The sequence below is a fragment of the Nicotiana tabacum genome, chromosome 8, assembly GCF_000715075.1.
Source record: "Nicotiana tabacum cultivar K326 chromosome 8, ASM71507v2, whole genome shotgun sequence".
Classification (NCBI taxonomy): Eukaryota; Viridiplantae; Streptophyta; class Magnoliopsida; order Solanales; family Solanaceae; genus Nicotiana; species Nicotiana tabacum.
The window spans coordinates 148,344,954-148,354,241 of record NC_134087.1 but is presented as its reverse complement, the minus strand read 5'-3'; positions in this window follow the sequence as shown (position 1 = coordinate 148,354,241).

Below are 9,288 nucleotides of genomic sequence, written 5' to 3'. Positions count from 1 at the left end.
GCTTGCGTTACTCGACCAGATCATACCCGCCTCCCGGATCCTCCATGGCTTTAACATGACCGGCGAAATAACAAAAGGAGAAATCACCCTCCCAGTCGACACGTCCGGCACGGTTCAGAACACAAAGTTTCAAGTCATCAATGGAGACATAAGGTATAATGCATTACTTGGCAGGCCGTGGATACACAACATGGGAGTAGTACCGTCGACCCTGTACTAGATGAACAAATTTATGACAAAGGATGGCATAATGACCATATACGGAGAACAACATGCAGTGAAAGAAATGGTTGCGGTTTACTAGGAGGAATCGACCCTCGTACTCCCGACCTCGGACGTGTCTAGGAACATACAGACCCCCGATCTCCTCGAACTTTTGTTGCCCCCAAAGAGTCTGATGCAACGAAATCGACGATCAAAGATCTAGAGCAAGCTATTTTGATTGAACACCTCCCCGATCGTAAGGTATATATGGGAACGGGATTAACCCCTGAACTCAGGAAAAATTTTATTCAATTTTTTGTCGATAATATTGACTGTTTCGCATGGTCCCATTTAGACATGACAGGTATCCCGCTGGAAATAACATCCCACCGACTGAGTGTTGACCCCAGGTTTAAACCGGTAAAGCAAAAAAGAAGACCCCAATCCGAAATAAAACATGCATTCATCAAGGATGAGGTAACGAAACTCCTTAAAATAGGATCCATCAGAGAAGTAAAGTACCCCGAGTGGCTGGCCAACGTAGTAGTAGTACCCAAAAAGGGAAATAAGCTAAGAATGTGTGTAGACTATAAAGACTTAAATAAGGCATGTCCCAAAGATTCGTTCCCATTCCCTAACATTGATCACCTGATCGATGCTACAGCTGGCCACGAGACCCTCACCTTTCTCGATGCCTACTCGGGGTACAACTAAATATAAATGAACCCCGAGGACAGGGAGAAGACTTTGTTCATCACAAAATATGGTACGTACTGTTACAACGTAATGCCCTTCGGATTGAAAAATGCGGGGCTACGTACCAGCGCCTAGTTAATAAAATGTTTGAGCATCAAGTAGGCAAATCCATGGAAGTTTATATTAATGACATGCTAGTTAAGTCCCTATGCACAGAGGACCATTTGACTCATTTGCAGGAAACATTCGACATCCTCAGAAGTTACAACATGAAGCTCAACCCCGAGAAATGCGCCTTCGGAGTAGGTTCGGGAAAATTCCTGGGCTTCATGGTATCAAACAGGGGGATTGAGATCAACCCCGATAAAATCAAGGCCATCGAAGAAATCATGGTGGTAAATAATGTCAAGGCCGTGCAACGGCTGACAAGGCGAATAACGGCCATTCATATCAAGGTCATCCGACAGGAGCCATCATTTCTTCTCTTTGCTTAAGAGGAAAAATAGCTTTGAATGGACTCCGAAATGCCAACACGCCTTAGAAGAGTTGAAACGATATCTGACTAGCCCACCTCTGATCCATATGCCAAAGGACGACGAAACATTGTACCTATACCTGGTCCGAGAGGAACAAGGTATGCAATTTCCTATTTATTATGTAATACGGACCCTAGGAGATGCCGAAAATAGGTATCTGCATCTAGAAAAACTGGCTCTCGCGCTAATAAATTCCTCACAAAAATTAAAACCCTATTTTTAATGCCACCGTATTTGCGTTCTGACGACATACCCTCTCCGGAGCATATTGCATAAACTCGAGCTATCGGGCTGATTGGCCAAATGGGCCATCGAACTCGGGGGTACCATGTCGAGTATCAACCTCGAACAACCATCAAGTCCCAGATTCTGGCGGACTTCGTGGCCTATTTCTAGACCTCCCTCGTACCCGAGGTAGAGAAGTAACTTTTGCTAAAATCAGGCACGTCTGCCGGGGTATGGACCTTGTTCACCGATGGCGCCACAAACGTAAGAGGATCCGGACTTGGTATAGTCCTGAAGCCACCTATCGACGGCATGATCAGATAATCTATAAAAACTGCGAAGTTGACTAACAATGAAGCCGAGTACGAGGCTATGATTGTAGGTTTAAAACTGGCCAAAAGCTTGGGAGCCGAGATCACCGAGGCAAAATGCGATTCACTCCTGGTAGTGAGCTAGGTGAATGAGAGCTACGAAGCTCGGGAAGATTGGATGCAGAGATATTTGGATAAAATCCAAGTCGCACTACGTCATTTCAAAGAATGGACCTTAAGCCATGTACCTCGAAAGCAGAACAGCGAGGCCGATTCCCTCGCGAACCTGGGATCATCTGTTGAAGAAGATAACCTACTCCCTAGGGTTGTTGATCCACTATCTAAATCAGTGGTCGAGAAAGGTCATGTAAAGATTTATTCCACCAGCCTAACATGGGATTGGAGAAATAAATATATTGATTATTTAAGAGATGGAAAACTGCCCGCGGATCAAAAAGACTCGAGGGCCCTGTGAACCAAAGTAGCGCGGTTCTCGCTCGATGAGAACAGGACTCTGTACAGAAGAACTTTCGATGGACCCCTGGCGGTATGCCTGGGACCAGGTGATACAGACTATGTACTCCGAGAAATTCACGAGGGTACCTGCGGAAACCATTTCGGCGCCACTCCTTAGTCCAAAAGGTGATCAGGGCAGGCTACTACTGGGATAACATGGAAAAAGACACGAAGGAATTTGTTCGAAAGTGCGGCAAATGCTAGAGATTTACCCCCATAATTCATCAGCCCGGCGAGCAACTACATTCGGTCTTATTGCCATGGCCATTCATAATATGGGAATGGATATCGTTGGTCCCCTGCCAACGGAACCAGGTAAAGCTAAATTCATTTTATTTATGACTGACTATTTCTCAAAAATGGGTGAAAGCACAGGCCTTCGAGAAAATTAGAGAAAAAGAAGTCATTAACTTCATATGGGATCATATTATGTGCCGATTTGGGATTCCCTCCGAGATAACATGCGACAACGGGAGACAGTTCATCAGAAGCAAGGTAACACAGTTCCTTGAAGACCACAAAATCAAAAGAATCATGTCTATGCCTTACCACCCATGTGCAAATGGCCAAGGCGAGTCCACAAATAAAACCATCATCCAGAACATAAAAAAGAAGAAGGAAAGCGCCAAGGGAAAGTGGAGAGAAACGTTACCCGAAGTACTATTGGCATACCGAACAACTTCAAAATCGAGCATAGGGGAAACACCTTTCTATCTAGTATACGGCGCTGAGGCTCTGATATTAGAGGTTGGGGAGACGAGCGCTAGATTCCAACACACCATCGAGAGCTCAAACAACGAAGCCATGACAACGGCCCTCAAACTGCTAGATGAAAAGCGAGAAACCTCGCTGGTTCGAATGACCGCCCAGAAGCAAAGAATCGAAAGGTATTATAACAGCAGAACAGACCTCTGGTACTTCAGGGTTAGGGACTTAGTCCTAAGGAAAGTCACTCTTAACACCCGAAACCCTAATGAAGGAAAGCTAGGCTAAAATTGGGAGGGACCGTACCGTGTTCTCGGAGTAGTCGACAAAGGGTCTTATAAGCTCGGCACCATGGAGGGCGAGCATCTTTCGAGCAACTGGAACATATCAATGATTAAACGGTATTATTATTAGGGCACCCGATTGAAAATTCCATAAAAACCCCCGAGCATGTGTTGCACTCTTTTCCTTCGACCGAATTTTATCCCAAGTGGGATTTTGCCGGCAAGATTTTTAACAAGGAAACATCCACATGTTACCCGAGAAAGACTCAAAAATTATTCCAGGCTTCTTTTGCAATCAACCCCGAATACTGGAGGGCATCCCCCTAGGGTCGCATTAGTAAAATGATGTATCGGGCCAAATGGTCAAACAAACCATGCCTATATAGTCGGTCCCCCGACAACAAAACAATGTATACTTGTGTCAAGCAATCAAAGAATACCTTTTGTCAAAGCACCTCATACTCCAATGGAAACTCAGCACTTTCACTAAAATGATTCCTCCACCAAAGACGTCCCGAATAGTCGGAGACTAGCGTCAACAATTCGACACCCGCATGACCTCAGGGACGGAACTCCAAACTCATAAGCCCTCAACGAGGCAGCATGAAAATCATGAAACATCTCCAAGGCCAAAAGTGCCCCAAACACTCGGGAATTGGCACCGATATCTCCAAAATCGCACGACCTCAGGGTCAGGATCTCTAAAATTTTAAGCCCTAAACGAGGCAAAGAATAGTTTGCAAATAATGGCTCCCGAGTCAAGAAACCCTCGATGACTTGGGGACTACTGTCAAGCACTATCTCCATTAGCTTATCAAAACCCGAGGCCATAAAACCCCGAGCGGGTAGACTCGGTCTCGTAAGACCTACTTAAGGCATCAATTATATCTGGAAGACCTCAAGCAAGGCATAAACAATACTTGTACCAAGTATCCAAAATTGTAAGACCTCAAAGGCATGAAAAACTTGTAAGACCTTATTAAAGGCATAAACCCTATCTCAAAGTTTCGGCTATATATCGAACTTGTAAGACCCCTAAAAAGGCATACCCTTGATATAGATGCAGATACTATCTCATTGGGATCAAAATGGCTCCGGCCAAACACAAATGACTCCGGTCACACGGCTGTACCAGCCAAACTAATGTGACTCGAGGACGCCCGACCATCGCTACAAAATCACATGCCACTACTTCGAATCTACTTCGAAAAGAACTGGTTAAATAGGAAACCCTCGGTATAGGCAAAAGAGCTTCGACCATGTCGACTCCAAATCACAAGCTTCGAGCTACTCGGCCTTCGAGCCAAACCTCCCGAGGTGCTCGAACATCGCCGCAAGTTACTCAAAATTGAGGTTCTTTCCGAATCGATGATGAGTCATGCAAAAATTACTTCAAAAGTCCTTAACGAGAGGAAAATAAAGCCTACATAAAAGGTTGCATTGACCAAGCGCGTAAGAGTCGTTGTCGCCAGCCTAATGAGGCTTAGGGCCACACACATAAAATGTCGCATTGACCAAAAGTGTAAGAGCCGTTGTCGCCAGCCTGAAATCTGAAAAACTGAGGGTCAAAATGAGCTCGAGTCGTAACCTGATTTGGAAACTGGACCCAAAATAGTTAACCAATTATGCCTAAGAACAAAAGCGTAAGAGCCATTGTCTCCAACCCATACTAAGAGGCTGCATCGACCAAAAGCGTAAGAGCCATTATCGCCAGCCCACACTAAGAGGTCGCATCGACCAAAAGCGTAAGAGCCATTATCTCCAGCCCATACTAAAAGGCCGCATCAGCCCAAGGCATAAGATCCATAGTCGCTAGCCCCCACAAAACCTGAGGGTCGAACAAGCTCGAGTCAGAACCCGACTCGGAGACTGAACCCAAAATAGTTAGTTAAACACGCCTATGAGTAAGGCATTAGAGCCATTGTTGCCAAACTAATTAGCCCCATGGCCACACATATGAATGGCCGCTTTGACCCAAGGCATAAAAGCCATTGTCGCCAGCCGAACATAAGGTCGCTCTAACCCAACGCATAAGAGCCTAAGGGCCAGCTCGAAATCCTAAAAATTTGAGGGCTAGATAAACTCGAGTCGAGATCCGACTTGGAGACTAAGCTCGACCTAATAAAAATGCTTGAAAGCAAAAAACACAAGAGCTCAAATGCCAGCTTACTCTAAGAAGGGGGAACCGACTCAGTATGTACAAGTCACTATCACCAACCTCAATGGTAGTGAAGCCCGGGGGTCTAACCCAAAGACCGGGACCCTGGGTCGAAAGTCAAAGAACATCATATAGTATTTCGAAAAGAAAAAAGAAAGGAAAGAACAGGGAATAAAAGGAATTCTCATAACCTCCAGGGGGATGTTTACAAGTCTTGAAAAACCCCTTACAAAGAGAGAACCAAACATAATCCTAATCTATCATCGAAAGGGAAGCCTTTGGTGTCTCCACCAAAGGTTGCACCCCAATAACTACGGGTCCTTCAGCGGCCCCTCTTCAATGGCCTCTTCCCCTCCAGGGCTCTGCCTTCTCTTTTATCACCTCTGAGCCACTGCTCGGCGCACCCCAGAAAGCAAGCAAGGCAGCGTCTCTCTTCTCCAGGGTCTCCACTCTCTCGAACTTAGCAGGCAAAATGATATCTCCCACACGTATGTCTACTACCCGAGTCAACCTTGGCTTGGCTCCCTTGGGTGCCCCTCCGGCTTGGGAGCTTGTCACAATAGCATTCTCTCCATGCAAAGATATAAGCGTCTCGACTTCAATCTTGATACTGGATAATGCAGCCACCATCTCGCAATGGAGACCCTTGTACTTGCTGCTATCCTCCCTTGCCTCACTAAGCTGACGCCCAACTAATATCACCTTCTCCTGGAGGGAATCCCTCTCGGAAGATATCTCTCTCTCTCTCACGGCATTTGAGTTCGGAGAGTTCAGAGTCTCTGGCCCAAAGATCCTCCCTCAGCAGGGCGCGTTCCTTCTCAAACTACACAAATCAGATCCAAGATATTAAAACACTGGGATCTGGCAAAATATTCAGATAAAGCAAATGGGGACTAGATAACCTATTCAGTAAGGAGAGCCTTCTCACGCTCGAGATGGGTCACCTCGACTTGATACCGGGTGAAAGTCTGATTGTAAAGCACCTTGGCATAAAGCCACAAAAAAAGACAAGTTAGAAAGACAAAGGTCAAGGCAACTGAGGCCTGAGCGACATGTAGGGAAAGTGAAGATTACATGCTCGCAAAGCCTGCTTATTTCACCAAAGACGAGGGAAGCATCGACCTTAGGAACTCCCTCAGAAATGGTTAGGAGCTTTTCGAGCACATCTCCACCTTTGACAGGCATCCCCATATCGGGAGATTCTTCGCACGGGGCATCTTGCACTCCTTTAAAAGTTAGGGTCGTTCATTGAGAAGAATCAATCACAACCACGACACTGGCAAGGTCGTTCATAACCATCCCTTGTCCATTCGGGGTCCCTAAACTAGGCCCCCCAAACCACCTAACGAAGGCACCTCAGACCGAGGAGAACTTTGACCACCGACTAGCTCTGGGGCAGAACCCGATACTCCCTCAATTGTCTCTCTGCCACAAAGTGGGGTCGTAATGACATCAACCTCCGGCTCGGAAGCGACCATCTCTATGGCTTTAGGATCAGCCAGGTTTATCCCTCCCTCGGGCACCATCGAGAAGCTGTTTTCCTCTTCACCCTCAACTTGAGGGTTTCCCACCGTTTTTGAGGTTAGATCTGCCAGGTCAGATTTAGTCTCTTCCACCTTAATCTTCTTAGATTTAGAAGGCCCCTCCAACGGATCCCTTTTTCTTTTCTTCCCTTTCTCGGGTACCAAAACGCCTTCTTTGTCGGGTAATGTTCCCTTCATCAAAGGGACTTCCCCAGACCTACACAAAGGTGAGAGGTAAGCGAGGGAACGAGAGCACTGCCAATAGCAATTTAAGTTGAAATGGATGATTACAGTAAGGGTGGAGGCTCACCATGATCCTTAGCTTCCCACCGAGACTGGGATAAATCATGCCACACTCGCTCAGCATACGGGCAAATCGAGTACAGACGACTGACCCAATTCTGGTGGTCCAAAATCGTGCCGGGGTAAATTGCTATGGCTGCAATAATTATATATATATAATCACGCCACACTCGCTCAGCATATGGGCAAATTGAGTACAGATGACCGACCCAATTCTGGAGGTCTGAAACCGCACCAGGGTAAATTGATGTGGCTGCAGTAATTAAAAAAAAAAAAATATATATATATATATATATATATATATATATATATATATATATATATATATATATATATGTTAAAAATTCATTAGAACATAGCCAAAGAAAAGCAAGGGAAGGCAAGGTAACGTGTCTACTTATGCTCCACATTCCACCTCTTGGGGAATGATGTCTTTTCTACCGGTATCAGGTCAGAAGTCCTCACTCGGACAAATCGTCTTATCCATCCCCCCTTTTTGAGCACCTCGGTATAGGTAAAGAGGGACCTCGGGGCTCAGCAACAGAGTTTGATTAGACCCCTATGGAAGAGACGGGGGTTGTCATCCTGATCAGATGATTAATGGTAAAGAGCATCTCCCCGATCGCATTCACGTAGTACCTGATCATGTAAACAGCACGCTAGAATGAAGGATGAATCTAGACAAGGGTCACTTGGCATCATTGACAGAAGTCGAGAATCACGGGGTCAATCAGGGGCGAAGATGGCCCCACCGGCCCTAGAGTAAATGGATAGGTGTACACACTAAGGAAACCTGTTCTATGTGTCGTAATATCCTTCTCCAAAGAAGGGAACTCCACAAGCACCACGTCCCCCTAGGGACAATCAGCTTTCACTCTTCCGATGTCTGTTATCGAGCTAATATACTGAGTCACGGGCTCCCTACGCCCCGGCTTCGAAGATGGTCTCTCGACCTTAAAATCAGAGGCCATCGCAAAAGGACCTGGAACACATTCCTCCGCACAAGGAGGCATTGTCACTTCACCTTGAGATAAAATCGAAGAGGACGAGGCCACAGCCTCTTGAGAAGCAGAGGCAGAAGTTTTCTCCATTTTTAGAAATTTTCGGAAGAAGAAGGAGAGTTGCATTTCTAAGGAAAAAATGAAAGCAAAGGAAGAATGAACCTTTTATAAGGTTTGGGAATACAATGAGTTATAGAAAACAAGAAGGGGAGTATTTATAGAAACCCCGTGTGCACATTGAAGAAGGCCAAGAGACAGCCAACTTCCATAGATAATGCGAAAATTTTCAGGGGCTTCGTGTGTATCGTATCTTGGCACCTTGTGACTGACGTCGTTACAAGAGTATCGGAGGGGGAAGAAATTCAAGGTCATTTCTTATCACTTTCACTCTAAGAAACGCAGAGACTATATGTGTACGGTAAAATCGGGGGGTCCAATTTCCTCGTTATTATGGTTCCCCATGATCGTGCTTCTCGAGGTTTGAGACCAAGGTCAAGGCTCACTGTCAAGGGCCGTCAGGGTCCGATCTTGGGGCAGTGCAGACCAACGGATATATTAGAGAAGAGGGAAGTTCCCAAAGCACTTGGCTAAGACTGACAGAGCCTAGCAGGCTATTTTAAACCCAATGTAGGGCGTCATGACATCATATCTAGCTATCCCATCCCCGTATCCGAGTAGTTAATGTATTTTTTACTATTTTATGATTCCCCTCCTATGTAAGGGGAATTCCTACCATTTTTGTAAACTCTGTTGCTCCAGTTGCTCCACAAGAAATATACAAGAACATTCTCTTTGTTATCTCATATACTCTCTTGATACTATTGCT